Here is a 7,819-nt window from a genome sequence, read left to right on the forward strand (position 1 = left end):
GATTTATTGCAGGTCAAACAATGTTTTCAATTAAACTATCCTTATAACAGTAAAAATATACCTCCTCATATGCATTAATGCGTGAAAACGTATGAGGGTAGTTTGATCATAAAAATATTTATTTGACTTGCAATAGATCAGTAATAAGTTAATTGGGGTAAATATCGATTTTTCTTTTTAGTATTAGCAAATTCGATAAATTTTTACGAATGAGGAACGTATTTGTTGACGAAATCAAACCTCAGAGACGTTAAACGTAATTTTTTAAACCACGTAACATTTACATATAATTACACAAAATATGAAAAGAGAGGGTAATTATCCCTTAATGTAACGATTTTGTCATTTTGTAATCTACTCATTAAATCCGATGAAACGTGAGGAAAAAATACCCATTTTTCCCCGCCCAAAATGTAGGTGTCTTCTCCATCTAACTTTGGAATTGTCGTCTTCTCTATAATTTTCACGCACTTGCACATAGCAATGCAAAAGATGAGCTCAAATTCATCCAATAGGAATCAATTTTATAGAAATTTTCAGTTAATATTATAGCAAAGGAGATTTTACTATTCACAAAAAGAAAAATGAAAAGCAATAAAAATATTTTTTTCAATATTTCAACCAAAATCAGATTTAGATCACAATAGGCCCACAATTTAGATCACAATCAGCATGCAATAAAATTTCTTACCCCAGACTACTCTTGATATATCGTAAAACACGGAAGGCCGCTTCAAATGCACTTTTCGAGGTGCTTGTGTAAATTGAAAAAGAACATGAATGAAATATGAGATCTCAGACTGAGTGATTGTTAAATAGATTAGACGCCCTACAAACTGCTTGTAGGCTACACCATCAGCATCCTCCCCCTAGACTAAAGTGAGTTGTGCTCCATCAGCATGTCAGTCAGCTTGCTTCCAAGTGAACTTGTCTCAGCAAGGATATCCAAAACATATTTCTTTTGACACAAAGAGATGCCAAGAGGTGATCGAGCAACCTCAATGCAAGGAAGAACTTCAGCTTACCCAAATCTTTGATCCAAAAACACTCATGCAAATAACGCTTAATGTCGTACATGCATCATGATTGTTTCCGACCAAAATTATATCATCAACATATACGAGGAGGCCCAAAAAGATGTTATTACAATAATAAGTAAACAAAGAATAATTTGACAAGGATTGAGTAAAACCATACCGCTTGAGGGCTCCAGTTAGTTTATTGAACCAATTTTGAGATGCTTAACGAAGCCTATAGATAGGCTTTGAGAAAACAACAGAAAAAATCACCAGAATTATCCCGAAACTCTGGGGTTAGTTTATGTAAACTTCTTCATTGAGATTTCCATGTAAAAAGACGTCGTTTCACATCCATTTGATGCAATTCCCATCCTCGTGTAGCAGCCACCGATAAAAAAACACGAACCAAGACTAGCTTGGCAACGGGTGGGAAAGTCTCGTGAAAGTCAAGACCCTCTACTTGTGTAAATCCTTTTGCCACGAGGCGTGCCTTGTACCGCTCTACTCTCCCATCTGCTTTACATTTTATTTGATACACCCAATGGCAATCAATAGGTTTCTTTCTTTCCGGTAGGGCTCAAGTGTCCATGTGTTGTTGGCCTCAAGAGCAGCAATCTCCTTTCTCATTGCTTCTCTCCACTTTTCACTTTGAACTGCCTCTGCATAGTTTCTGGTTCTACCTCCAAATTGATAGCTCCCACAAAACGTCTAGGATGTTTAGATAAATTATCAAACGTGATATAAGAAGCTAAAGGATAAGGTGTACCTGAATTGCTGTCATGGCGGGGTTGCTTATGGGGGGAGTAGATGTCAATCAAGTTCAGTCCACTTTTGTTAGAAGCATGTTTCAAGAATTCTTTTGAGCCTCAACTTCACCCTTATTAGTAATCAAAATAGGTACCTGTATTCCCAACAATTTGGAGATGGCAAAATAAACTACAAATTCGATGGGCTAGAAGTTGAGACGTCTTGGCCTAGTGAGCCCATTTTCAACTTGAGTAGCAGCCTCATTCCAAGCATTTGGGCGTTCTTTCAACTTCGAAACCTCATCCTCATTCTCTGTCTCAGTGGTGCCATTGATACTTCTGCCAAATCTTCATATGTACTTTCCAAAACTCTAGGTACCTCACAAGAATTTTGTTTATCAGTATGTTGATCCTCGACAAATGGAAAAACATTCTCATGGAAGGCCACATCTGGAGAGTAAAAGAATTCATTTTGATTCAGGTCATATAGTCACCAACCCTTTTTGCCATGTGGATAACCAACAAATATGCACTTTCTGCTCCACGCACCCAACTTATCTTTATGACTAGGATTATTGTGTGCATAGCACAAGCAACTGAATACCCAGATATGCTCATATGACAGTTTTACTCCAAATAAAAAATCTTGTAAGGGGACCTTTTCTGTTGTTGAATAGTAAGTGCTCGATTGATTAAATAAGCGGTTCTTAGAACACATTCCCCCCAAAACTTAATGGGCAAGAGAAGCTTGAAAACATAGTGCACAAGTAACCTCAAAAATATGTCGATGTTTGCATTCCACTCTCCCATTCTGTTGAGGTGTGTTTGTACAACTGGTTTCATGGATTATTCTATTTTCCTCGTAGAAAGCCCGCATGGGTGCCCCAAACTCAAGACCATTGTCACTGCGAATACGTTTCACATGTCTTCCTAATTGCATTTTTACAAATTTACAGAAAGCCATAAGAAATTTGCTTGCTTCATTTTTTTTTCTTTCATTAAATATACCAAATTCTTCGACTGTGATCATCAACCAATGTAAGAAAATAATATGGACCACAAGATGAAGGTTTCTTGTATGGTCCCCATAGATCACAATGAACCAAATCAAAACCATCAGTGGCATTATTCTTACTTAAAGGAAATGAGGAACGTGTTTGTTAGTCTCGATAACATGTATCGCAAATAAAATTATTCAGTGAATTCAAACATCGGATATCTAAGATAAAAGATAAACGTTGACTGTTTTGGTGTTCCATACGCTGATGCTAGACAAGGTGTGAATCTTCTCTCTGCACCTTCGTTATCGAATGTGACTAGCAAGGCTTGTAGCAGTACACCCCCCGAAAGCTCACCTACTCCAATAGTAGATGTTATTTGGCACGGTCCTGTTGTCACACATGATTCATTAGTAAATGTTATTTGGCAATTCAATGCGGAGATCAATTGACGAATGGATATGATATTGCAAGTCAATTTTCCTTCTACCCTTATTTGGCAAGTAAACAGGCACAGGAATCGTATCCTTGAACTCGTTCAACAATTCTTTTTTACCCGTCACATGGTCAATGCGCCGCTATCGAGTATCCAACTAAATGGTTGAGTAGCCTTACCAGAAAGTCTCTCGGTATCATCACTAGGATGTTTCAATATGTTCAGTAACTTTTGGAACTGTTTGGCTGATAAGCCCGGTATTCCCCCACTGTCACTTCCTTCAACTGACCTGCTTGTTGTTGCTGCATTAGTCTGACCATGCCCTACTTGACCTCGACCTCAAGATTACTCCGTACGCTCTCGTCCTTGGTCCCCTTTGTACCAAATAGGATACCATTTGATCTCGATGCAATCTGTGATGTCATGACTGGGTTTACGATAATTCAGATATATTTTCTCTGTATTTCCACGCTGCTTTGGTCCATATTGGTTAAATCACTTTTCATTTCCTGGGGTGGTCACCGCCATCGCAATTGCCTCGATTGATCGTCCAGCCTAATAAATAGATCACTATATTATTTAAAATTTATCGAATTTGTTGATATTAGCAAAATATTTGATAAAAATTTATATTTATCCTCAATTGACTTATTACTAACCTATTGCAAATCAAAGAAATCTTTTCTATTCGAACTATCCTTATACATAATCACACGGTAATGCATATGATGAGGTATATATCTTCATCCTTGTAAGAGTATTTTGATCAGAAATATTTTAATTTGACCTAAAATAAGTAAATAATAAGTCAATCAGAGGAAAATATAAATTTTCATTCAAGTTTTTTTGTAAATATCAACAAATTCGCTAAATTCTAACTAATAGAGAGATCTATTTGTTAGACAAAAATAAAAGTTCGGAATACTGTAAATATAATTTCTCAGACCATATAAAATTTATGTGTAATTATAATAAATCTTAGAAGAGGATATATAGTGTAATTATCTATCTATATATATTGCATTTATTAATTCAAATTTCAAATCAAACATACATAAAATAAAGGAATGGGTACGGACGGCCTACTTAGATTTAGGCCGGGCCACTCTATATATGCCCAACAACAACTAGATATGAAACCTCACGAAATTCACATATCATTCTAAGGGGCTGTTTGAAAAAAAATTTGCTTTTGGAGAAATAATTTTTGTAAAAAAAATTAAAAGTTGTAGCAAAATGAAACGTAAATAATATTTGTGAAAAAAAGCATATAAAAGCAAAATTGAATAATGTTTGGAAAAAATTTATTTCTAAAACAAACTTTATTGATTGAAGACCATTTTGTCCCTATATGTTAAAAAGATATTATTTTTTGCTTGTTGTTTGTAATAATTATTTTTCCACAAAAAATAGTAAATTCTATTTTGATTAGTTTATTTAATATTTATTTTTTAAAAAATATTACAACTAATCAAATAATAATATGTAAAACAAAATAATACAATTAGATGATACAGCAAATAAAATATAAAAATAAATTATTCAAATTATTTGAAAATTTCAATATCAACTTTAAATATATAATGTTAAAAATAAATTAAAAAATAATAAAGTTGAATTAAGATTATTATAATAAGGATAAAACAGTCAAAATGAAGTTGAATTTATTTACAAAAAAACCAAAGCAGCTAGAAGCACATTGGGGATGCTTCTAACTTTTGGCCCGAAAGCACTTTTTCTTCGTTGTTTTAGAAATAGAAATTGGTATTCCAAACACTTTAAAAATATTTTTTTTAGAGCCGAAAGTTGAAAAATGCTTCTAACTCGTTCGCAAACACTTCCTAATTGATACCAGATTTGAACTCTTGATTGCCATCTTCTTAGTTCTTTCAACACACAATTTATCCAGTCTCCTTATAAAATTTTAATCACATGTTTCAGAGTATTTGCTAAAATTTCTACTTTTACAAAAACATTTTTTATCGAAAAAGTTGAGAGTTTTAGCTGAATTAAAAGTGAGTTGTGTTTGAAAAAAAAAAAAAAAAATGGATAAAAGCTAAATGGAGCAATGTTTGGGGAAAAAAATACTTTTAAAATAAGTTTAATTGATTAAATGTCATTTTGTCCTATATGTATTGAAAAGAAAATTGACTTTATTTATAAAAAAAATCGAAACAATGAGAAGCACCCCTCTAAAGTGCTTCTAATATTTTGGTTTAAAAATGTTGTCTGTCGCAATTATAGAAGCAGAAGCAAACCGACATCTTGAAAGCTAGAAGTTGAAAAAAACGCTTTTCTAAAACTGTCGCGAACACTCCCTTAATATGAAATTACTAAAAACTTTGTGTTGAACTATGTGTTTTCTCTACGAAGGCACCTTTTTTCATTCATACATACATTTTTAGGACAAAACATATGTATTTAATATATAATATATGTATGGGAAAATAATAATTTTGTCCTGTAACTATATGGGTGACAATTTTAATTATGTTAGAATTCAATTTGAAAGTTAAGCTTTGCAATTTAAAACAATTGGCACATTAAAAATAAAATCAACTAGAAATTACAAATCTTACTAGAATTTGGCATGTACATGTTAGCCCTAAATTCCAGCTAAATTTGCAGTTTCGGTGGATTTGTTCTTAATTGGACTGTCAAATTGAATTCCTACGGAATTAAAATTGCAAATTTGGCATATCTGTCCCTAATTTGAATCCCATATTCTGGTCAAATTGCAACTTCCAGTGGATTTTATCCTTGATGTCCGACTTTGTTTAAATGACCAAATAGCATAAAATCCATTTGTATTTTGAAAAATTCAGATAAAAATCCCCTTTTGTTTCAAAAATAGGCTAACCTCCCCACCCCCTTCTATTTTCTTAAACGTAGCTCAATCGTCGCTCTCTGTTAAATATAACTAATGGCGTTAATTTTTTGATAAGATGAGCGATATGTCCTTACATATTATATATTATTCTTTATTTTAGTGACTGTTGAATCCTATTGATTAGATGGGAGCCACCAAATCTAATGAATTAATCTTAACCATGGTATCTTAATTAAATTTATTAAAAAAATTAAGAATTTTAAATTTATTAATTTTAAATATATATAATAAAAAATAAAATTATATTTTAAAAAATAAATTATATAAAATTAACTCCCCCACCCTCCACCCCCTCGCTACCCTCTCCACAACCCCCCTTGCCCGCCGCCCTCCACACCCCGTGTCGCCCTTCCCTCGCCATTCTCCCCACCCCACACCGTCCTTCCCTCGCTCCCCACCTCCACCCCCCACAAAAGAAGATGACACCAACGTGGTTGCTCCCGAATTTGGGCAACCGCAATCTGCATTGGGTGACTCACAGTTTGGACACAAAGAATTATTTGATTTGCAATGAGTTACAATTACAATTCAATCGGGGTAATATGGATTTTTATTTAATTTTTTTAACGATATTAATAAATTTCGTAAATTTTGACTAATGAATGAATTTATGCATACGAAGAAAACAAACATCAAGGGTAATTTATCAAACTACAATAAAATTTTTTATAATTATACCAAATTTTAAGAAATTATATATGTTTTAACATATACTGTAGAAGTGATGATGTAAGGTGACAAGTTAGAGGTGAGAAGTTAGCCATTCAGTCCATGTAAGGGGCAGTCAAAGAAGTGTGCGATGTTTGGGTGTCATAATAAGAACTTAATGCAGTTCGAGGGCAATATATATAATAGTGCAGCAGAGCATGGCAATGTAATACATAGGACCACTCCTACTTCCATTAATAATGTAGCTGCGCAACTACGTACATAATTTATACACTCTACTAATATATAGCTCTCTCTCTCTCCGTCTCTCTCTCTCTCCCTCTCTCTCTCATCATTCTCCTATCAAGCCTAAATACTCAACGTGTTTTATTTTTTTAATTAATGCCATATTTACTTTCAAACTATGTATAATTAGGGTGCATTAATTGGAAGATTAAATTATTCAAAAAACCTTAATGATTTTGGTGTCGTCAAACTTAATTGAGAATTAATTACTGTTGTTATTGATTAAAGATGTTTAATTTAAAAGTTGAGATACTTTATATTAAAATTTAATGACCTAAATATTGAAAAGAAAAAGTAATATATATATAGGTATGTATTTGTGGGAAAAGATTATTAAATTAATACAATACCTTTGTTTTGAATATTATGAACCCAATTTTCCTCTAAAAAAAGGATATAAATTTAATTACAAACAATTCTTTTGAAAACATTGATAGAAATTAAATGTTGGTAATTACCATCTTTTAAGTGAAATTACACTTCTAGGCTTCTGAGATATATTATTTGACTAAAAAAAGATAAAGGTATTTTTGTACATCTACGTAATGCATAATATTAGTTTTTTTACTCCCACTTAATTAATAGTATATATACGTATATACATATGTCGAAAAAGAAAATCAGAATATATAATTTGTTAGGCCAAATTAGTATAGGAGAAAAAAAGAAACAAAATGATAGCGTCAAACAATATTATCAAGGTAATAAGAAAGGAAAAATAGTATTTTACGTCCCATAACCTATGTTGATTCAAAAGCTTCTGTCATTCTCGTCCC

Source organism: Sesamum indicum, linkage group LG7 (genome assembly GCF_026168435.1).
Source record: "Sesamum indicum cultivar Baizhima isolate 11 linkage group LG7, ASM2616843v1, whole genome shotgun sequence".
In the NCBI taxonomy this organism is placed as follows: domain Eukaryota; kingdom Viridiplantae; phylum Streptophyta; class Magnoliopsida; order Lamiales; family Pedaliaceae; genus Sesamum; species Sesamum indicum.